The sequence below is a fragment of the Miscanthus floridulus genome, chromosome 2 (assembly GCF_019320115.1).
Source record: "Miscanthus floridulus cultivar M001 chromosome 2, ASM1932011v1, whole genome shotgun sequence".
NCBI classification, from domain to species: domain Eukaryota; kingdom Viridiplantae; phylum Streptophyta; class Magnoliopsida; order Poales; family Poaceae; genus Miscanthus; species Miscanthus floridulus.
In genome coordinates, this window is record NC_089581.1 from 155,708,252 (window position 1) to 155,732,311 (window position 24,060).

At 49.8% G+C, this 24,060-nt stretch overlaps 1 protein-coding gene across 1 annotated transcript in view; it reads right to left on the minus strand.

Annotated features, from left to right (window-relative positions):
• Positions 1 to 227: 227 nt before the first annotated feature.
• LOC136534151 (uncharacterized) overlaps positions 228 to 24,060 on the minus strand; it is a 167,484-nt gene continuing 143,651 nt past the window's right edge. Inside the window, exon 4 of the transcript XR_010778690.1 lies at positions 228 to 322. The gene's annotated coding sequence lies outside the window, so the exon portion shown is untranslated. The remainder of the gene's footprint in view (positions 323 to 24,060) is intronic.

Consider the following 24,060-nt stretch of genomic DNA (forward strand, 5'->3'; position numbering starts at 1 on the left):
CATGTGATCATATAGGTTCATCGATCTTGACTTTACTTGCTCTTCATCGTTGCCATCGTCCATCGGCGCCAAGTCTTGCTCAAGCTTCACCGCCATGCGGTCCATCACTCCAAAGCCTTCGACTTGCCCTTCACGCTTACAACCAGTCCATCAAGCCAAGTCTTGTCTTGATCTTCTCCACCTTGATCACATGACTCAATGTCATGTCTCATATGCATTTAAGCTCCTTCATCATCACATGTGTGAGCTTTGCAACATTTCCAAGCCATTTTCACCTTCATGGCATATGTTGCTCACACACATGTACCTGTGGACTAATCACCTGTGTATCTCACATAAACACAATTAGTCCACCTAAGTTGTCACTCAATTACCAAAACCAAACAAGAACCTTTCAGTCAGCTCCTTCTCTAGCTCCTTGATCCATGCCGCCAAAGGGGCGGCCTGCTCCCGAGCCATGGCCACCTCGGCCTTCATATCGGCACAACAAAGGCGGAGGTCCTCCACCTCTACACTCCGTGCTGACAGAAGCTCGTTGGCATTGGCGAGCAGGTCCTTCTGCTGCCGGAGCCGATCCCAGATGTCCCTCTCCCACCAGAGGAACAATGACTTCCTGAGGGACCGGGCCTCGAGCTCCTGGATAGGTAGAACTAGGGTCATGCACTATGTGAAAACTAAAAAAAAGATGACACCGCACGAGAAAAGAAGACACGTACCTGCGCAACGCTAGGCAAATCATCAGCCATGATGGATAGTGCTGTCCGCAGCGACTGCTTTGCCAGACGGTGGTATTGCTCGAAAGAGCTCCAGCGCCCCCCCTCAGCCACGCCCTTGAGGGCGAATAGAGGCTCCCCCTCAGGGTCATCCTAGCTCCACCATAAGACATGCGGGTGATCCCACCCGTGAGGCTCAGGTTGTACCCACACAAGGGCCGAGTTTCCCTCACCAGAGGTCGGAGCTGGCTGCTCCACGGTGATGGCCGCCTCGGCATCCGCCACCTCCTTCCCTAGGAAGTATCATCGGAGGAGATCGAATGGACCTCCACTTCCTAGGCGCTCTCCTGCAACGGTGGCGGGCCTTGGACCAGGGGCGGTATTGAAGCTTGCCTGGCCTCCGTCTCCACTTCTTGAGCCGCCGGCTTCACCGCGCTCACGCCGGCCTCCGCCACCTTGGCCTCGGTGGTCCCGGGGGCTCCGGTCCCTGCCACCTTGGCCTCGATGGTCTTGGGCGCCCTGGCCTCCGTCGCCTCAGCCTCAGAAGTCCAGGAGGCCTCGGCCCCACCCTCGGTGGCCTCGGCGACCGAGGGCACCTCGGCCCCATCTGACTTGCGGGCCTCAGCCTCGTAGGGCGTAGGCTCCTCCTCCTTCGCTTGCTTCGTGGCCACCTCGGTAGCCTCTCCCTGGGCAACCGGCTCCTTCGGGTCAGCCATCGCCAACGCCGCGCCACATTGTATGGCGGCTTGCGCCTCCACCACCCATTGGGCGGTGGAGCTGGTGCTCACCTTGAGGGCCTTATGTGGCGCCAGGGCAGGCACTTCCGCCTGACGCTTCCGGCTGAAGGCAAAACACCGACAAGGTCAGCATATGACCAAGGAACAAATGGGAGATGCTGCCAACTCTGCCGAAAAAACACTCACCTCAAACGGGGACACAACCGCTTTGGCACTGCGTCCCTCCTCTGCAATGGCGGTGGCACGGCCCCCATGTCCACCAGTGTCGGTAGGCCCTCACCGAACTCCGGCGCCCCCTTGACCCTCTGTGGGGGTAGTTGCATCGCCCCCGCCACCACCTGCTCCACCTCTGTCGTCGAGCCCACCGAGCTAACGGCGCGCTTCCCTAACACCCGTGCCTCAGGCATGTCGGCCTCAGCCCCGGGGCGGACGATCGCCGGCCCCGAGGCATCCTCTCCTCCTCCTCCTAGAAATGCCTGGCTGCTCGCCAACGCCCCGAGCGCCATCCCCCTGATGTTAGGGAGATGGTCTAGGGGACCCCGCCCCACCTTGCTCTCATCGCCATCACTCGAGGAAGCCGACAATGATGGTGACGGAGACGACTCCATCGGGAGACCATCGTGCCTCTGCTGCCGACGACACTTCTCCAGCTCTTCGCGCTCAAGGATCTTCCTCTTGCGCTTTGCCTCCTTGGTGTCCTTCTGCTTCTTCTGTGCCTCGGCATACGCCTAGTTCACCGCCCGCCACTCTGTGTCCTTAGGAACGGGCGGCGGGGAGGCTCGCACATCCTTCATCCCCTACAGGAACGATGAACACAAATAAGGGAACAGGAAATGGCGAGGAACGAGGAGGCCTCGGGGGCCGCAGCAGCGCGTGCCTTACCAGAGAGAGGTACCCCCATGATGGGCACATCACGAACGGGGTCAGACCACTGCTCCTCAGCCGCCCCTCCACCATCTCTCTCACCTAACATAGAATCTCCTCGTCGGAGAGGGTGACGGCGGACATCTGGACGCCCTCGATCGGCTGATTCGGTGTCATGTTGAACAGGCGCTGCCGCCGAGCCATCAGCGGCAGCACCCTCCAGCGGTGGAAGGCCGCCACGACCACAGCCACCGTAAGGCCATGGCTGCACAACCTCTCCAGCTCCTCTAGGAGCGGCTGCAGCTTGGGCTAGTCAAGCACTGGGATGCCGTACCTCCACTTCTCCGGCTGGCTCTCCATGACCTGCCTAGTGTAGGGGGGAAGTTCGCCATCATCGTTGCAGAGGTAGAACCAGCTGTTGTACCAGCAGCGGTTGGACGACGCGAGCTGGGCCGAGATGTAGAGGTGCTGCCGATCTTAGTGCACTTGGAGAGTGTAGCCGTCGGCCCTCATCGCCTTCCTCGTGCCTGTCGTGCCCGTTGGCTTGGTGGTATGCCCCACCCGGAAGAGGTGGAGCCACAACTCCCAATGGGGGGCAATGCCTAGGTACCCCTCGCAGACGGTGACGAAGATGGCCGCCTACGCGATGGAGTTGGGATTGAAGTTGTGGAGCTCCATGCCGTAGTGGTACGGGAGCGCCCGCATGAACTGGTCCACAGCAGGCCGAGACCACACTCATGGAAGGCCACGAAGTTCACGATGTAGCCATCGCGTGGCCTCGGCTCTGGCTCGCCCCCTGGAGCAATCCACTCTGGCCTGGTGGGGTTAGTAACCGGGCAAAGGAGGCCGTCGTCGATGAGCGACTGTAGTATCTCCACCGACATGTCGGACGGACCCCAAGGATCTGCCTAAAGGACAACAGCGCTGCCGGCCATGGGTGCGGTGGAGAATGCGGCTACAGTGGTAAGGCTCGCTCTCTCTCCCTCTTCTCCCTTCTTCTCCCTGGCGCTCTCTATTCCTAGCGACGGCTCGAGGGCAGCAATGGCAAATGCAGGCAAGGTTAGGAGGAGAAGGGCGAGGCTCATCACGTATTTATGCAGGAAGGGGGCGAAACAGACGGGTGATGAAATCAAGGAAGTTTCCCTCAGATCTGGCATAGTTAATCCAGATCCGATTAAACCGCCCACGCGCCCACCTTTTCCTTGTTAATCACGCACACAGTAACGTCCCATCCGCTGACATCGCGTCGCATCCGACCACAGCAATGGCAGGCGCTATTCTGTCTCCCTGAGAAACCGCCTCAAAAGGCGCACCTGCCATTGTTAGGCGATGGGAGGGGAATATCCCCCACCCGATTCCTTTCAGACAAAGGAACTAGGCACCGAGCCTGTTATGGTCCAGGGGTTCGAAGGCTGGGCCTCCGAGGGTCTCGACAGCCACCCCAGGACAACAGAGTTAGGGACAACTATGGGTGAGCCCATACATGGCTGAGGCCCGAGCAAGCGATCGCTCGGGATGCCCTAAGTCATGTCTGAGACCAGCAAGGAGGTCTCTGAATGGGATCCCACCGCAGGGAGGCGCCAAGCCCTCGGGGCCCATTGAACGGCCCTAGGACCCACTAGAGAAGCCCTCTGGTACTTTTGGAGTGCGTCTCAAGACCACCAGCCGACCCCTATTGAATGGGGCGCGGGCCTCCACTCGGACTTACCTGATAACAGCTCACTAGAGGTGTCACTGCTCGCGCCCACCGAGGGTAGCCTGGCATACTCCACCCCTCCTTCCAAATGAAAAGGATGCATGAGGGCTGCACAAAAAAGACAGGGAAACTTCTGATCACCCTCTTGCTCCACGCAGAGGCTCGAGGGCTCTTCCTGCAACCAAGCCAAGACCCAACTACCCAAACTCACCCTCATGGGCTCGACAAACGCAATAAAACCCCTCGCACGACATGAGAAAAGCCCCTGGAGGAATAAATCCACTCCTCCTAGGCCTCGGGGGCTACACCCGGCGGGTGCGCTTGCGCGCACCCACCGAGGCCTCGAGTACGAAACACCATCCCGCTAGGAGCTGCCATGAGCCAAGTCTCGTCAAAACCTCATGGAGAGCGCTCACACTCTCCCTAAGGCTCGGGGGCTACTGTCGGGTACCGTAAAAAGGGGTCCCCTAAGCAAAAACTGAAAAATCGCTTAGACCTTATCAAAATCAAAGCCAAGAGACAACTACTGGTTAACCCCCACCTTGTCTGAGGCTACCGATTCTCTGCCTTGCTCGAGGCCTCGCGTGCAAGGCCTTGAACGGGGTACCGATTCTCCGTCTCGCTCGAGGCCACGCACATAAGGCCTCGGACGGGGAACCGATTCTCCGTCTCACTCAAGGCCTGGCACGTAAGGCCTCGGACGAGGTGCCGATTCTCTGCCTCGCTCGAGGCCGGCTCGGCAACAACCCCATCGCCTCCGCCTCGACTGACTTCCCTGATAGAATGTCACATCCAACTAATGCGACCAACCACTCCCGCGACATCAGCCGGACGATGGCTCGACATAGCAGAACGACTGACAAAATGGGAGTCGCATCAACACCATGCCGTCCAGGACAGGACGGAGCAGGGGTTACTAGCTGCTGTGCTCGGTACTGTGCCCACGACTGACGCCCGCACTGCACTATGCTACCTAACCCCTGGTCCAAGAACAACGCGGCGTGGGGAGTCAAGTCCAGGTCACTGTAGCCTCAGAATCAGTGTACATGACCAACTGCTCCCTCCGAGCCTCGACAATCCACTTCAGGGTCTCGGCAGCCTCGGGATTCGCTCCCACCGAGCCCCCCACGATGGCTCGGCCTTGGCACCAACTGAGCCTCGGCTCTTTACACTGTCAACACATAGCGACCGGCACGACGTCCGCCATGCCCTGCGTCAAGCTATCACTGGAGCTCCCACGTCGCATAGGATCAGATGTGATCGGCGTGTTGCTCTAGTGCATCAAGGACAAAGACCGCTCCGTCGACCATGCCGCCATAGTGACAAGCTACAAGGCTCAAAAATGCCACCTCCGCTCACAGGACGCCACATAGCGAACACATGTATCACCCCTATCCCCCCTTCAACAATAAAAGGGAGAGACCGGGGCCATTTCTAGATACGCATAGATAGGCGAGGAAAAACACAGACAAACATTCACGAGACACATAGAGGTAGACAGACGAGCACGTGAGCTCACGGGTTCATGAACTCACGCATAGACGCTCGGACGAACACACGCTCAACACTCTGTGATCTGCACGCTTCCCCGCTGCCTGAGATCAACATCTCAAGCAACCCACACCGCTCCACGTAGAGACCTGGGACCAGCTCCCTCTCTCGCCCTGCTTGTAAACCCCTACTACAAGCACCTCAGTGCAAGGAATACAAGATCAATCTCCCAGACTAGACGTAGGGCATCCATCACCTGAACCAGTATAAACCTTATGTCTCTTTGCATCACCATCCGGGACTAGGGGCACGCAGTACATTTTTACTAGTTGGTTGAGGGCCCGCCGGTCCAAAACACTGACACTTCTATGATGGATATGGCATCAGGATCAATTGGACCTTAGTCGAACATCCACGTACTAATGGTCAGGTCTAGCGGGCCAAAGGCATGGTCCTCCAAGGACTCAAGCCCTGTATCTTCGACCAACTCAATAAGTATGTCGAGCGATGGGTTGCAGAAGTCCCAACAATCCTTTAGAGCCTGAGAATGACCCCAAACCGATCCACAGGGTTCACACCTTTCTTCCTGGCCTACGGGGCTAAAGCAGTGTTGCCCTCCGACCTTGACCATGGTGCCCCAAGAGTAAAGGCCTTCGACCGAGACCAAGCCATGGAGGCTTAGCAGGACATGGCTGACCTACTCGAGGAGGCTCATGAGACAACCATCATCCGCTCCGCTCGCTACAAGCAAACTCTTCATAGGTACCATGAAAGAAAAATCAGGGGGAGGATCCTTGAGGTTGGTGATCTCATGCTCCGAAGAACCCAGTCGACTAAGGAGAAACATAAACTCTCTCTACAATGGGAAGGACCATACATAGTGACTGAGGTGTTCTGACCAGGCACCTATCGGCTAAAGGACGACAACGATAATGTTCTCACCAACACATGGAACATCGAACAGTTACGTCATTTCTTCCCCTAAAGCTCGGTCTTACTATTTTCTTTCCATTCAACGATTGCTCCTACAACACCCCAACCCAAGCACTCTCAGCCTAGGTCGCTCAAGGGCTCCATGAGGGTGCGATACCACTCTCCTTTTTTGCTATCATATAGTAATACTTTTCACCCAAATGAAAGGGTGTCTCCCAAATGAAAGGGCATTCCGTTCCTTTGATTACCCTACGTAACTTGTGTTTTAAACTCCTGACCGATCACACCCTGCCATGACCTATGGTTATGAGCAGCTAAGCCTCATGGGCCACACCAGGGTTCTTAAGGTTGCAGCCTACGGGTCAACAGGTAGGTGCAAAAAACAAAAGGATAAAAAACAAAGCTACGCTAGGGTAAAAACACGGGCGGATGGAGCAAGCTTCCCCTCATGAGTGATTTCATCACAAAAACAAACTCAAAATAGTCATAAGTGTAAAATTGTTCATACGGGGGCTTCCCCCACGAACTCATCTTTTACATCTACTGACTATTTCTACTCTAAGCACTATTATGGCCGCCCGGTGGCATCGGCTGATGGCATAGTCGATGAGGACGAAGGCAGCTCACTCCCGGTAGGGACGACATTCAACTCTGTTGGGGGTAGGACAACCCTTGCCTCTGACTTGGTCTCCACTCCCTCCATAGCCTGGACAACATCTTCCAGGCACAATTCTTCAGCCATGCTCGAACGATGAGCCTCCATCACCCACTACGTGGTGACCAGCTCGGCGACCATCTGTGTGTATGGCACAAAACTCTCCCCTAGCGCATGGATTTCATCTGCGCTCCACCCATTGGTGTATCCTCTATAGATGGTCGCAAAGTCCAGATCAGGGTGGTGGGTCGCCACTGAGGTCAGTTGTAACACCCTCAGTGTTACACTATAAAATCTTTTGCTAAAACATGTCATGAGCATCATGGTTATGTGTCAATGCATGTGATATAGTGTGTAAATCAATTTATGTAACTTAAAACGGTGAACAGAAATGCTTAACAAAAGGTTTTTTCAAGTATGGATGTTCACGAATTTTTATTGAACAAAAACACTATAGAATGTATATACGAAACTTTAGTAAAGTTAGAAGTACAAGCCATGTAGGTGATGATGAAATACCTGCGGTTGAGAAAGGAATCTACTAGCTAGCTTACCTAATAGCTTGGAAATCGAAGTTGATGCGAATCTAATCAAGACTTAGTCAAATTTCTTAAGAAGGAAAATGGTTCGACAAGGCCAGGTTTGGCAATTTTTGTAGGAGAATTGGATTAATTAGTGGTATGGTTTCATGGCTGGTTTTGATAGCTTAATATGCCCTCTTAAAAATTGCATAGGTGGTTTGTCGATTTGATCAATGTTTTAGGTTTATTCGGATGCTTTAAAAAGCGTGCTTGGTACGTTTCTGGCCGGGTTCAGCGATTGGGCGCGATCACCATGCCTTGGCACTCGGTGTTGCAGCACTAGCTCGCCCAATGCATGCGCACACGCACACCACCGCTCAGGCCCCGCATCGCCGCTGCCGTGCCCAGGCACGTGACTCACACATGCGCATTGCTACGCTCGGTGCGACGCTGGGGCCAGCAGGCCTAGCCACTTTGCTCTGTTGTTGTCGTCATAGGCCTGATGTCCTGGCCAGTCCGCTACCACCTGCCTCGCTGTGTCATCGCGCTGCTGCTAGCCATAGTCGTGATTGCTGGGTCGCCCGCGTGCACCCACACCCTTGCGTCACGTCCGCCTACATCGCAGCGCCACCGTCCCATCATTGTGCTGCCCCACGCTATCACTGTCGTGCCTCTGCACATTGCCATTGCATTCGCCTACACCACTACATTGCTGTCGTCTCGATTTAGTGCATGTGGCCTTGCCGAGGCCACCGCTTGTCGTTCACCATTAATGGCACCACGGCCACGCTGCTGCACTGCCATCTCCCGCACATGGGTATGCCCCCTCTCCTGGCTATGCTGGCTCACAATGATTGCTTGGGTGCGGTCATCATGTCTCACCAAGGCTCGGGCAAGCAGCCGGATCCTATTCCCTTCTTTCCCTCTCCCTCCTCTGCTGCCGGGCCAGCCAGGCCACGCCTTCAATCTAGCATGGCGTGGTCATGTCCATTCAATTCAGTGCGCTTCCAACTTCATCTTCAAGTCTATTGGCCAACTGACCCCGCACCGTGTCCAATCATGCTTTGGCAAGCTCCAGTTTGGAGCCGGCGTCCGCCGTTGTGCCATTTAAGTCTTAGCCGCCATTGCTGTTGTAACACCCTGGTGTTACATTGTAATGCTTTGCTAAAACATTTCACGAGCATCATAAGTATGTGCATGTGTGTATAGCATGAATTATAAATCAAAGTTCGGTTCTTGAAACAGTCATGCGAAACATGAGTCCATGGTTACGTTTCATATAATACTATTTAGTATTCTGATCGAATGGTTGTCGAAATCCAAGTGCTATAGAATGTTTTGTGAACAACAATGATTAGCTAGTCATGGGCAAGGATAGTTGGATAGTGGGTTCATAGGCCGAAATAGGGATTCGACGTGAAATCATTTGGAGCGACATCGTTTCACAAAGATTTACAACTGGGTCGACGAAGCCACCTTGGGCGATGGTTGTAGAGCGATCGGCTTAGGATGTGGTATGATATATTGGCTCCGTTAGATAGCCCAACGTACCTCTTGTGCATCGAATAGTTAGTTCGGCTTTTGGAGCATCGTGTATAAGTTTTCTGCTTGCTTTAAAAAGTATGCGTGTCACTAGAGTTGACACTAGGCGCGGTCACCACTGGCCTGGCATGCTGCTAGCATTGCCAGCGCTCTATCGTGCCGGCCACGTTCGTGCGCGCACCGTGTTCCACCGTCCCGCTGGGCACGCGCATGGCTCTAGCATTGCGTGCCAGGTCCGTCTGCCTCTGCTGCCGGCCTCAACCACGCAGCTACCCCGCCGTCGGCTAGGGTCTTCGTGGCTGCTCATGCCACCATGTCGCGACATGAGCGGGCCCTATGCTACGGCCTTAGATGCTTGCTGTCCTCGTGAGTGCACGGGTCACCTCATCGGCTAACGCGCTGCGCTAGTACCCCGACAGTGCACCGCCGCGCCATGCCCTGCTCTGCATTGCCTTGGCCGGGAGTGTGCTGAGTCTGTGCTACACACCACCATCGCCACGCCGCTACTGCTCCCTTTGACCCGCCTTGGCTGCACATGCACGGATAGATCACCTGCCCCGCCGTCACCTCAGCGTCACATTCACGCTGTGTTCCTTGTCGGACATTGCCCGCTTCGTCGTCGGGCCGTTGCCTCATCGGCTTGCTGCCATGCCGTGCTGACTAGCGCATGGAGCCATGACCTACTGCTCCCCCTTAGACATACACGCTGGTAATTGTGTTGACATCCATAGTAGGTCTGAGCCAAGCTGCTCCATGGTCCCCTGTCTCCGCTGTCTCCTTGGCCACCGAGACAATTCTTCTCAATTCGTCGTGACCGTAGCAGTAGACTCCAATTCGGCTTAGGCTCGGCTTCATTAGGTATATGGCTGTGTCTCGTCCCCACCTTGCTGTGTATGCCATTGCACAAGGCTGCAGTTTCATAATCCCGCGCCACCGGGTCCATAAGACCGCACTAGCACTCCCCGATGGAAAGCCAGCCACTCTGTGCACCACGTAGCGATTTAGTGCACCCACAGCTTCGTCGTACCCACCTGAGCACCTTGTGCACCTTAGCCGTAGCTTCGCAGCAGGCCAGCCACCACCACCACGGTCGTGCCATCGTCGGGCGCTGTCACCTCGTCGGTGCGCACGTGGCCAGAACTACTCGGGCTCCCTCCGGCCAGACCACCACCGCAAGGGTCTTCGTGGGTGGTTACTCGAGCTCATTAGCTGTTTGGTTTGTTCCGTTGTCACTATGGCTTACGGGAACGCCTCCGCCATTGTAGGCCTGGGCTCACCGCCGGGGAGGGATTCTGGGATGACGCCCCTGCTCGCCGAACCGCTTCCAGACACCGTGTGCTACCTTGGAGGTACTCATCGGCCCCTTAGGTCTTGGAGACTCGGGTGTCGCCGGCGTCGCCGTCTTGTGTCCACGCCGTCGCGCCGGTGCGCGCCCTGGGGCCAGGGACTTAGCCGCGGTAAAGAAGTAGAAAAGGGAGGGCGCAGCTGTAAAATCCTAGACTGAGGAAATAGTGCCCTAGTGCTCGTGGAGATTATCTAGGACTTTGGGGGTGCCCGTGCATAATTGCCGATGGGTGCAGGCCCTCCCCCGTCGTGGGCCGTTGGCCGTCTGGGCCATGTCTCCGCGTGGGCCACACGGTGGCCTATGTCGTGCACGGGTGGGATGGCGCGCTGGGCCGAGCCGCGCGATGTGGGCCGAAGTAGAGAATTTGGTTTTCTTATTTTTTTTCCAGAGGATAGAAATGCTTATTTATTATTGTTATGAATCCAACTTCGATAAATCGTAGTAAATTGCGTGGTTGTCCAAAAATAGTGAAACTAATTTTGTTAGGTTCACAAAAATACCATCTATCTGTTAGTGTAGTTAGTTCACAGTTAGCTATTATGATTATAGGCTCATAAATTCTAAATAGAAAACTTAGCATTATGTAGATTAATGTTTGTAGGAATTCTTGTTTCAAATCGATAATAGTTTTAGCTTTAGAAATTTTACAGTATGTTCACTAGGATATTATGGGCTTGCTGTAAATTTTGTAGCCTTAGAACGAATTGTTAGATAGAGTGGCTATTACCTTTGCTTTACCGCATATAGTGTAAATTAGCGTTCGGAGTAGGAGCATTGGTAATTTCTATAAGAATGGATGCCATGTTTAATATTTGTTGGTGGTGACAATACGTAGCTTAGCCTTTAGTGGGTAGATCTCACTTAGTAGTGTAATAGATGTACTTTTGAATTTAGAGTTGCTGTTGCCGTAGTGTTAATCATTGTATCATCATTTCATGTAGATCACGAACAGGTAGACTTCGTACCCGTCTGTGAGCCGGAGTACGTCGAGGTGATCGAGGAGTACGAGGAGGAGCTCTTCGCACAGGAGGGAGCCCAAGAGCCTGTTGGTACTGACCTTGCTGACCCGGCACCTGCCCAAGGCAAGCCCCGATGCATAACCCCTATTTTTAAATGATCACTGAATATATTTATATGATATGCATTTACGTTACAGGCATTTTATGGAAACTACATGCATAAGTATATCTACCCATGAGTCCTACTAGTTCAGGTCAAGTAGTTGCTATGCTCAGGATGTCGGTAGCGTGAGTAACCTGCCGTTACTCGCAAATAGGTGATTAAACTATGATATCATGATGAAATAATAGAAAGGAAAATGGTGACCGGCCAGGGATGTGGATTTGGTACTGGTGAGTGTGAGGGGTTGTGTCCTGCGGCCAATAGGGCATAGCCCGGTTACACTTTTTTCCTGTCTGTGTCGATTAAGGACCGGTCATTGCATATGACTCTAGGCAAGTCACAGATTATTGTCCTGAGCACATACTTGGGTATGGGCGTAGGGAAGACTTGCTGCTCTCTTGTCACGGATCTAGCTCTTTTCGGACCGACTGATGGGAAGAGGAGGTGGTGGAGGTCCTTGCACTACACTGAGTCTGGGACTCAGGGGCGGGGGCTTGTAGTCCAAGTTTGGACGGGGACCTAGACACCCAGGACAGGAGAGTGGTGGGTTAGTCCTGCTTGTGCCTAGGGTACAAGTGGAGCATGTGTCATCGGGGCACCTAGCTAGGCACATTGATTCGCGAATCGCCGGGCTATCCAGTATGGCTTGTCTATGGTTTAGCACCGTAGTAAGAACCGGAAGTGGAAAAGGAAAAGGAACAGCATCGAGTGCTCAACTCTTGCTTGAAAGTAGAACATGTGCTTATATAGATTGACTAGATGAAAACTTAATATGGCTGATAATAATAAAGCATCAATAAGGACTCACTATTAGTATTGCTTTCTGCTAAAGAAAACCAGCAACCATAAAGCCTAGCATATTCCTTGGAGTCGGGAAAGTATTCCCACTGGTCGGATAAGTCTTGCGAGTACATTGTGTACTCAGGGTTTATTTACCCCTATTGCAGGTGATGCTTGAGGAGTAACTTGTGTGGAGGATCCTTCTGGTGGGCTTAGACGGAATCCTCATTATCTTATCGCTAGATGTTATCTTTTAATATTCTGCTGTTTATCATTCCGCACTCTATATCTGGTATTGTAATAATGTACTTTTTAAGAAACTCTAATGTATGAAATGGGCTTGTGTTGTAACTCATTCTCATTATTGGATCCTTGGAAAAAATGTGGATCTTTCGGGTTCTCCCTCGAGGTGTGCCCGATGGACACCGCTCGATGTAGTTGCTTTCGGGGTGCTTAGTGTCTGGTGGAAGACGAGCGCCTCCGTAAGTACGCTATTTCGGGTGGTTCTGCCACAGCTGTGGGCATTACCCGCCTGGTCCTCTTGAGCCCAATTGGTTGCATCCCCAGCCCCCGCCTCGCAGTCCTCCACCCCGTGCGCACCCCAATTTGCACTACTACTTCCTGCCTAGCGCCGCTGACGCAGTCGCGCCACCATGGTCGTCGCTGTGCTTGTCGTGTGCGTGTGGTCAGACGCACCCGGTCCATCCCTATTCAAGCCACCATGTCAGGTAGGTTCTGGGTAAGTTGTTGATGCCCATTCTTTGGTTCGTTCACATCGTTTGTGCCTTGGCTCATGGGAACATGGCCACCGCCACTGTAGGAGGTCCGCCGCCATGGAGGGAGCTCGAAACCATGTCTCCATTCATCGCTTCACCTCCTACTGCTTTGCGTTCGTATCTAGGTGAGCATCGGCTCGCTATTGGGGGCGGGGAGGGGCTAGGTTGGCCGGCATCACCGCCCAGTGCCATCGTCGCTACGCCGGTGCTCGCGCGGGTGCCCGAGGACCTAGCCGTGGTGAAGACAGTTTGTTTCGAGGGCTAGTGTGCTTAAATGCTGCCTGTAGGAATAGTGTTGTGGACTGCGGATTGATTCGGTAGTACTGCAGGGACATTTTAGCAAATGTACCGGCGCGCGCGGGCCTCCTCGTCATGGGCCGTCGTCGCCCGGATGGGCCGCGCCCACGTGGGCCGTGTCAGTGGGTCACGTGTGTGCTACGCGGGAGTGGGCCGCGCCGCTCACTGGTGGGCCGCATGAGTAGATTTCGTTTTCCATTTTATGAAGGATAGAATTAGCTTTATAATTTACATTCTAAGTTGAACTTTGGAATTTAATATCAATTCACATAAGTAGTCAAAAATTGTGAAATAAATTCTGTTGAGTTCCTAAAAATGTGGTCTACCTGATAGTATGATTAGTTTATGTATGCATGTGTTGCTGCTAAGGTCTATTAAATCATTTGGAAGTGCTAATATCATTTAGTTAATATTTGTTGGAATTCTTGTGGCAAATTGGTAATAGCTTTGGATACGAAATTTTTACAGTAGGTTCATTAGATTATTAGATGCTCACTGTAATTTTTGTAGCCTTAGAATAGGATGATAAATAGAGTAGCTAGTACTCCCTGTTTTATCATATATATAGTAAATCGATATTAAGAGTAAGAATGCCTTTAGTTGCTATGTTAATACATGAAATGTTTCATACCTGTTTAGTGGAAATGATAGGCAGCTTAGTGTCTTAGTCGGTAGAGCTAGCTTAGTAGTTTGATAGATGTATTCTTATTTTAAGAGTTGTTGTTGTCATATTACTAAGTGTTTCATCATCATTTCATGCATGTAGATAACGAGTTGGTAGAGTTCATGCCTATAGGCGAATAGGAGTATGAGGAGATCATTGAAGAGTATGAGGAGGAGATTCTCATTTAGGAGGGAGCTCCGGAGCCATCAGTTGCTGACTTTGTTGACACCCCGCCTACCCAAGGCAAGCCCCAGTGCATAACCATTATTTTGAATGATCACTGAATATATATATGATGTGCATTTATGTTACAAGCATTTTATGGAAACTACATGCATAGATATATCTACCTATGAGTCCTACTAGTATAGCTCGAGTAGCTGCTATGCTCAGGATTTCGGTAGTGTGAGTAACCTATTGTTACTCACAATAGATGATTATTAAGATCACTCATGATAAAATGGTGGAAAGAAAAAATGGAGACCGGGCAGGGATATGATTTGGGTATTAGTGGGTGTAAGAGGTTGTGTCCCGTGGCCAACGGGGAATATAATGTTTACACTTTTTCCCTGTCTACGTCGGTTAAGGACTGGCCATTGCAATGGACTCTAGGCAAGTCACACACTTATTATCCCGAGCACATACTTGTGTATGGGCGTAGGGAAGGCTTGTTGCTCTCTTGTCGTGGGTTCTAGCTCTTTCTAGACCGACTGATTGGAGGCGAGGATGGTGGAGGTCTAAGCACCGCACTGAGTCTAGGACTAAGGAGCGGGGGCTTAGAGTCCAAGTTTGGACGGGGACCTAAACCCCGTGACATGAGAGTAGTGGGTTGGTGCTGCTTGTGCCTGGAGTACAAGCGGGACGTGTGTTTTGGGGTACCCAGCTAGGCACATTGATTCGCTAATCGCTAGGCGATCCGGTATGGCTTGTCTACACTCTAGCACCGTAGTAAGAACTGAAAGAGGAAAGGTGGTGAAATGGAATTGTTCGCTCAACTCTTGCTTGAAAGTAAAACAGGTGCTTACATAGAATTGCTAGATAATGAAATAATCATGACTGCTAATAATAAACTTACATAAGGATGCACTATTAGTATTGCTTTCTGCAAAATGGAAACCTAGCAAACCATAAAGCTTATCATATTCCTTGGAGTCAGGAAATTATTCCCACTAGTCGGATAAGCCTTGCGAGTACATTGTGTACTCAGGGTTTATTTAACCCTGTTGTAGGTACTGCTTGAGGAGTAGCCGTTGTGTGAAGGATTCTTGTGGTGAGCATAGATGGATCCTTGTGTATTATCAATAGATGTTTCTTTTCATTCCGCAGTTAAATTTTCACTCTAAATTTGGTACTGTAATAATATATTTTTAAGAACTCTGGATGTATGAAATGGACTAAGTATTGTAACTTGTTCTCATTATTGGATCCTTGGGGGAAAAATGTGGATCATTCAGGCTCTCCCTTGGGGTGTACTCGATGAAATCCGCCCGATGTAGCTCGCTCTCGGGGTGTTTAGTGTCTAGTGGAAGACAAGCGCCTTCGTAAGTGCGTTATTTCGGGCGGTTCTGCCACATCAGCACCCCCGACGTCCCATAGAACATGCTGTCAGAGATGAGTGCCTAAACTTCATTCGGGACCTCCACCAGCTGGACGGCAGACATACTGGTGCTCGGTCTTGACTCAAACACCTCGGAGATGACCACCTAGGCGACGTTATGAATCTGGTCGAGCTCTCCCTTGAGAGCACATCGCTTTTCAAGGGACTTGGCTAGTGCCTCCGCGCCCTGACCGACCGCCGCCTTGGCTATCTCTAGCTCTTACTCCAGAGAGCCAATTTTTCCATCCAGTTCTAGAAAAGACAACAAGTTTAGAAGCAAAGGAAAGGAAAAACCAATGCATCAACCAAAGGTGGAACATATACATATTAAGGCGGGCGCTTTCAAGGATGGAGAGTCCTTCCTCTTGCCAGGCCACCATCTCGAGCAGTCGAGCGTTCGACTCCTTCAACCTGAGCACCTGCCCTCAGAGCGCGACCACAGCTTGTTCAACATCCGATCAGGCCATCCGCTCCACTTCTAGAGCCTCCAAACACTTTTGAAGCGCTGCCTCGGTCTCTACCAAGTGGACCTTCACTGCGTCAAGTTCTCACTTGGCAGCAGTTGCCCGCTCAACTGCACGCAGTTCCATAGCATGCGCTCCTATCGCCTCGGCCGCCCGGTCTTGAGACTCACAGTGGGCAGATTCTAGCTGGTGCCTAAGCTCATCAACCCACCGCGACATCATTGCTTCCTACTCCATCCGACCATGTTCCTCCTGAAGAAAATGGGACTTATGGATTGACATCATCTCCAGATCCTATGAGACAAGATTTAGGCATGCTGAGACAACCGGTGAAAGGCCAAGGAGTCAAAGACAAACACCAAAAACACAAAGAGCTTACCTCTACAATGCATGGTAGGTCGACTATCATGGCAAAATGGATGAGCTCAACCCTCTCCAAGGCCTCCTTGAGCCTTGCCTTGGTAAGGGCGAGATTGGACTCCATCGATATTCCTCTCTCCCCGAGCAGATGCCAGAGCTTTGCCTCCTCCTCATCACAAAGGACAAAACATGCCTTTCTCGGTTCCCTAGGGCAAGGCCACACCAGCTCGCGGGTCACCCTGACCCGCTAGAAGATCTAGCCATCATAGTACCATGCGACGACCGGATCATCACCAGCTCCCGGGATGGTGGGATGGCCGGCGGCTCCACCCCGGTGTTTTCCTTGTCGAAGAAGGGGACCTCCACCGCTAGGACTACATGGCTCACTGGTGGATGCACTACCTCTAGCCCGGCCATGGCTCCTTCGGACCCCTCCAGCTCTGACCAGGTGGGCGAACCATGAGCTCCTCCGCCGGGCGAGACAGGGAGCCTAGTTTCCCCCCTCTCCTCCTTCGTAGCCGTTGGGGGAGGGATTGCGAGGGTCACCTCTGACCCAACCTCTACCATCACCATGGGGATCACCGCCATCACCGCTGTCACCATGCTTGCAACTAGCCAGGAAGATGCAACCCACAGTAAGGAAGGTCACGCGCTGCCTGCCTGCTTCCTCCACCACTCATCGCAACTCGTTGTAGGCTGGGTATCCACTCCTCCCGCATGGGAGGTGAGGAGATGCCTAGTCCTGCTAGCCCCTGGCTACTGTTAAACAAGCATAGGTTAGTCACACTAAAAAACTCTACTATGAGAAAGGGGGGGCATGAATGCTTACCTAGACAAAAGCTGTAGAGCCTTGAAGCCCCGGCCAGCTGGCGGCAAGCCGACCAGACGAGGAATTTACCAGATGAGTTCCTAGGTTTACCACTCATATGTATTCTCAGATGAGTTACCAGGTTTACCACCTGATAGGAATGTGGAATTTAAGATTGAGTTAGTGCTAGGTACAACACCTATCTCAAGAAGACCCTATAGGATGCCACCAAATAAGTTAGCTAAACTTAAAATTGAGATACAAGAATTGTTGGACAAAGGTCTCATTCAACCTAGTTTATCTCCATGGGGATGTCTAGCTTTGTTTGTAAAGAAGAAGGACAAGTCTTTGAGAATGTGTGTGGATTATAGACCACTTAATGCTGTGACTATCAAAAACAAGTATCATTTGCCTCGTATCAATATCTTGTTCGATTAGTTGGCAAAAGCAAAGGTATTCTCCAAGATTGACTTGAGGTCAGGCTATCATTAGATTAAGATCAGGCCAGAGGATATACCTAAAACTGCTTTCTCCACTAGGTATGGCTTGTATGAGTATTTGGTCATGTCTTTTGGACTGACAAATGCTCATGCCTACTTCATGTACTTGATGAATTCGGTATTCATGCCCGAGCTTGACAAGTTCATGGTTGAGTTTATCAATGATATCTTAATTTATTTAGAGAATGAGGCAGATCATGCAGAGCATCTGAGAATTGTTTTGTCCAGATTGAGGGAACATAAGTTATATGCCAAGTTTAGCAAATGTGAATTTTGGTTGAGCAAAGTACCTTTCTTGGGTCACATCTTATCAAGAGATGGAATATTTGTAGACCCATCTAAAGTATAAGAGGTCATGGATTGGAAGGCCCCGACTTCGGTTCATGAGGTTTAGAGTTTTCTAGGGTTAGCAGGTTACTATTGTTGTTTCATTCCGGATTTCTCCAAGATAGCTAAGCCCATGACTAGACTCCTTTAGAAAGATGAAAAGTTTAGTTGGACACTAGAGTGTGAAGTAGCTTTTCACACCCTAAGGACCCTGTTAACTACAGCTCCTGTTTTAGCATAATCCAACATTGAAAAGCCTTTTAATGTGTTCTGTGATGCATCGGGTATAGGTTTGGGGTGTGTGCTTATGCAAGAAGGAAGAGTTATTGCCTATGCTTCTCGGTAGTTGAGAAAGCATGAAGTCAATTACCCTACGCATGATTTAGAGCTTGCAGCAGTGGTTTATGCATTAAAGATATGGAGACATTATTTGTTGGGCAACGTATGTCACATATATACTGACCACAAAAGTTTTAAATATATCTTCACTCAACCTGAGTTGAACACGAGACAACGAAGATGGTTAGAGCTGATCAAGGACTACAATTTGGAAGTGCACTACCATCTAGGAAAAGCCAATGTTGTAGCAGATGCACTTAGTTGCAAATCTCATTGCAACACTTTGTAAGCATTGTTGGAAGATGGATTTAATTTGTTACATCCTGTTGTGCTGCACAATATCACTATCAGTTGTTCACTTGAGATCACTCATGACAAAATGGTGGAAAGGAAAAATGGAGACCAAGTAGGGATATGGTTCTGGTATTGGTGGGTGTAAGAGGTTGTGTCTTGTAGCCAACGGGGCATAGCTTGGTTGCACTTTTTCCTTGTCTGCATTAGTTAAGGACCGATCGTTGCAATGGACTCTAGGCAAGTCACAGACTTATTATCCCAAGCACATACTTGTGTATGGGCATAGGGAAGGCTTGTTGCTCTCTTGTCGTGGGTTCCATCTCTTTTTAAACCGACTGATTAGAGGCGGGGATGGTGGAGCTCTAAGCATCGCACTGAGTCTGGGACTCAGGAGCGGGGGCTTGGAGTCCAAGTTTTGATGGGGATCTAGACCCCGTGACAAGAGAGTAGTGGGTTGGTCCTGCTTGTGCCTAGGGTACAAGCGGGGCATGTGTTTTAGGGTACCTAGCTGGGCACATTGATTCATGAATCTCCGGGCGATCTGGTATGGCTTGTCTACACTCTAGCACCATAGTAAGTACTGAAAGAGGAATGGTGGTGAAATGAAACTGTTTGCTCAACTCTTGCTTGAAAGTAGAGCAGGTGCTTACATAGAATGGCTAGATAATGAAATAATCATGACTGCCAATAATAAACTTACATAAGGATGCACAATTAGTATTGATTTCTACAAAAAAGGAAACCTAGCAAACCATAAAGCTTCTGATATTTGTCGGCACAAAAATGCGTCGACACACGTTAAGCCAGAAGGATCTGCTTGATGGAGCTGGAGATCCGCTTGGCTTCAACACAGGGGTAACTGATCCTGCGAATTCCTCCCGAGACATGCTAGTCAATTTGACCCTGCAATTGATAAGGATAAAAAGTTTATCAGTAATTTAAGGTGAAACATGCCGGTCTTTGCCCTGATAGTTCCATGTGTGCCGCTTTGGGAGCAGCCAGACGGGAAAATTGACTAAATAGCCGATACACACAGAAATCGGCTATCACGGACAGTAAAGCTTATGGATCGTGATTAGTTTTAGGTTGATAAGTACAATGCCAGCAGACATAAATGAGATCATCAGCTAGGTGGAAATTACCAGTATGAATCCTTGAGCTGATGAATCTTAATCAGGAAAAGATATAGCATGCAAACAAATCGACTGTCTAATACCAATGGATCTACAAATGCTCTAAATCTAATCTGTTACCATCAACAGTGAGGTTCGACTAGATCGATGGCAGCTATGATGATAATAACAAACTAAAACCAAAGAATCCATAAAACCATCTATACTTCGACAGGCTTTTTGAAAGACATGCTATACGTGAAGGCTTAGATGAATCGACTGAAATAGCCGATTAAGGTGAAAAGGGACTACATCGTGTGAATAATCAACTATTTCACATGGACAAACCTACGGACTCATCAGACTTAACCTATTATCTCTAATAGTGGGGTTCGACCGGATCGATGTAATCGTGATAAAGACAACAAATCAAACCCTTAAAGTACACAGATCTATTCACGCTTAACAGAATCATAGACACACACTGTAGGCGCTAAAGCATAGGCGATCAACTATTTAGCCGATGCAAGCATAGCAAACAGTTAAGGTCATGCCTAATCGAGAACAAATCTACTCACTAGCATCCTCCAAATCTACAGTGCCATTAGTGGGGATCGAGCGGATCGTTACAGCCATAATAGCGAACTATAGACTAGATTTAACTAACCAACAAACCTCTTCAAGATCATACACGCCTTAACCGTGTACTATGCATAGTCAAGATCGAAGTAGAACAACCGATAAAACATAACCCGTCGCTCGGAGTAAGAAACATCATGTTGTAATAAAGCGAACGACAGACTGAAAGGATATATGGCCAATCTAACTCGATCTTGACTGGGTGGATTGATGTTGCTGCAAACTAATAACAATAAAAACATCTGCTAGATCGGTAACTTAATGAATCTACCCGAAGGATGACAATGTTAGATAGAGCCAATAACTTGACCTTAATCTGGTTCGAGCAGTGGAGGTCGACCGGATCGATGCAGCCGTACTTGAACTAGACAAGAGTCGATAACTAGCTTATACTAAAGTTCATAGTGGAGGTCGACTGGATTGATGCAGCCATACAAACCAAAGTATAAACCATGATGGTACTTACAGACAAACCAAAGGTCGGCCGGACCGATGCAGCCCTACTTGCTGAAGAACTCATCGAGATCTACTCTACTCCTACTCCTAAGGGTTGGCCGAAGCCAAAAAAAGGTAAATTGTATTTGATTGATTGGATATCCTTTTTACAATAGCTGGGGTCCAATATTTATACCCAGAGCCAAAACATGAATCCTTGTCAATGTAACACCCTAAAAATTTGCCTCTTTTGAAAATAGGATTAAAATGATTTAATTGTGAATTTTTGTGCACATGAAATATAGGAAAATAAAAAAGTTTCATTAATTTAAAATTCATCATAAGGTAGCAACATGTGTGAGCATACATGCTGTTGCATTCTATTTATTGCGATGAATGGTGTTGATCCAAACTCCAAAGTAATTTGGAATGCTTTTGAAAAGAGTTTGAACATGGCTTTGAAATAAAAGAAAAGAAAGAAAAGAAAATTAGAAAATAAAAGTATTTTTAAAAGTTGTAAAGTTTATCTTGGAAAACCTAATGGAATTGACCATTTTTATTAAATGGGAAAGTATTTTTGAAACCATACTTGAATTGGATTTGAATTTAGCTTGGAATTGGAAGATTAGAAAAAGAAAAGGAATTGGAAAATGTAAGAACTTAAAAAGTTATTTTCAGAAAACTTACCCAATATTAGTTCATTTGTGTTTGAATTAAAAAGTGTATTTCAAATCATATTTATACGTGATTTGGTTCGTATTTAAATTTGTTTTGAATTTGGAAATAGAAAAGGATTTTAAAAAAAATTACCCTTCTTCATTTTCAGCCCAGAATCCGGCCTGGCCCGCTGGCGGCCCAGCCGAACCCTCCCCTTCCTCTCTTTCTTTCCTCCTTCCCAGCCTGCTCCACGGCCCAGTTTCCTTGGCCCACTTGTTCTTTCTTCTCCCGGCGTCAGCCCAGCACAGGAACCAGCTCAGCCGCTTTTCCCCTCTCTTTCCCGATTTCCCGGCCTCAGCCCGCAGCCCAGCAAGGCGGCCCGCTCAGCGCACCTGCTGCCCCGCGCAGCCGCTCGGCCTGCTCCGCGCGCCTACGCCCGCTGCCCTACTGGCCCCGCCAGACAGCTGTCCCTATGCGTCAGCCACCCGCGCGCCTCACCCCTTCCCCCTCACTGCCCGCGGGTCCCACCCGTCAGCTGTGTCACCTTCCCCTTCCTTCTTCCCCGCACTCCTTCCTTCTCTCCCCCGCCGATGGCGCATGCCCGATTGGAAGGCCACCGCACCGGCGCTCTTTTATGGAAAGCGATCGAATCCTCCAGCGCCCCGCTCCCCTTCCATTCACCGCACCCGCCCATCTATAAAGCCGAGCCAAGCCCCATCTTCTCCCGTTCCCGACCATGCTCGAGCCCATTCGCAACCGCCGCCGGCGAATCCTTCATTCCCGAGCGAAAACCTCGACGCCGACGCATCCGTGAGCCCCGCCACGACCTGACGCGCCCGTAGGTACTGCTTATTTCACGTTTTGGCCTCGTTTTCCCCGGATTTCACCTCACCCGCCCTCTCTTTCTCTCTCCAGCCGCCGTCGTCGAAGACCCGCCTTCAGAGCCCCTCCCGGACGCCGCGACCACCTCCGTGGAACTCACGGTGAGCTCCTCCGCCTTCCCATGCCCCTAGAAGGTCAAATGGCGTCCTAGAATGTCGCATCCGCGAGCTCAGGCCGTTGGCAACAATGGCGCCGCCGTCCTGTGCTTCTTCCCCGGCGACTTGCTTCCCCCGTACATGCCTGCGCCGTCAGATCTGACGTGGACGGCCATGATAAGCCCGTACCCCTTCGCTGTGTAACCGGTCCACGGTGAACCATGGACCCGGTCCACCCTGACGCGTCAGCGCGTCCACCACATACGTGGTGCACCGCACCAGTCCCTGGCTGCCGCGTGGCGCACAGTCAGCAGCCCGGGTCAAAACCCCAGTCAGCCGCACTCTTTTTGCAGAAAAGCCCTCCTATTTTTGTAGAATCAACCCGCGATCCAAAGCAGTTCAAAATAATTTCTTTTAGGCCCTGTTTTTATTCGTTTAAGCCCCTGTATTTTCCAGAATTGGTGTGCCCAGTCCAAAGTACATTTAAATTCAGATTTTAAACTGTTTTAATTCAAATTTGAGTTCAAATATTCACAGAAATGCCACTGAACCTTATTTCATGCGTAACTTTTGCGTTTTAAGTCCGATTTGATCCGTTCGAATTGCGTTAGGATCGTGTTTACATTATCTACGTGTTTATACAACTGTTAGGCATGTTTTCAACACTTGAAATTCATGAGTAGGTTTAATCTATTATTTAATTAAAGTAAAACTTGTTTAAATCATAACTTATTCATTTCAACTCCGATATAGTCCGTTCAAGTTGCGTTTGTTTCGTAACAACGAGATCCACATATTAGTAATGATGTTTACTATATTACTATTTCATAAAAATCATAGTTTAAATCATATCTTGATTAAAGATTATGCAACTAGGTTTTGTACATAAAATATGATTTGTTTTACTTTTGTTTTTTTAAATCTAAGATTGACTTAATTCAATCCATATCGTTTATAAAATATCTTTTGTATATGAATTCATATGGATAACATAAATGAAGCCTATAGTTTATTTTCCACGTATTAGGCAAATCTCTCGGTAGTTGTAACTTTTCAACCGTAGCTCCGATTAGTGTGCTTCTCGCGACTGTGTGTACGTAGCGATGTGTAGAATCGTGTTTCAATCTCTTTTACTTATTTTTCTATGATTGGTGTACTGTTCTAATATAGATGCAATTGTATGCTATGCATGTATGTGTATGGATGTTTGTGTGGTGTTCTACGATTGTCCTGTCGGTAAGATATACGTGGTGATCCAGAAGAAGAAGAAGGACATTGAAGATTAAAGCTTACCGAAGGATCGGTGTGTAAGGCAAGTATAGCATGGGACCATCCTTGTTACCTATTCATATATAATCACTTAATTCATATTGCATGTGTCTACCTTGTTACCAATAAGGATATCCTAGATATTT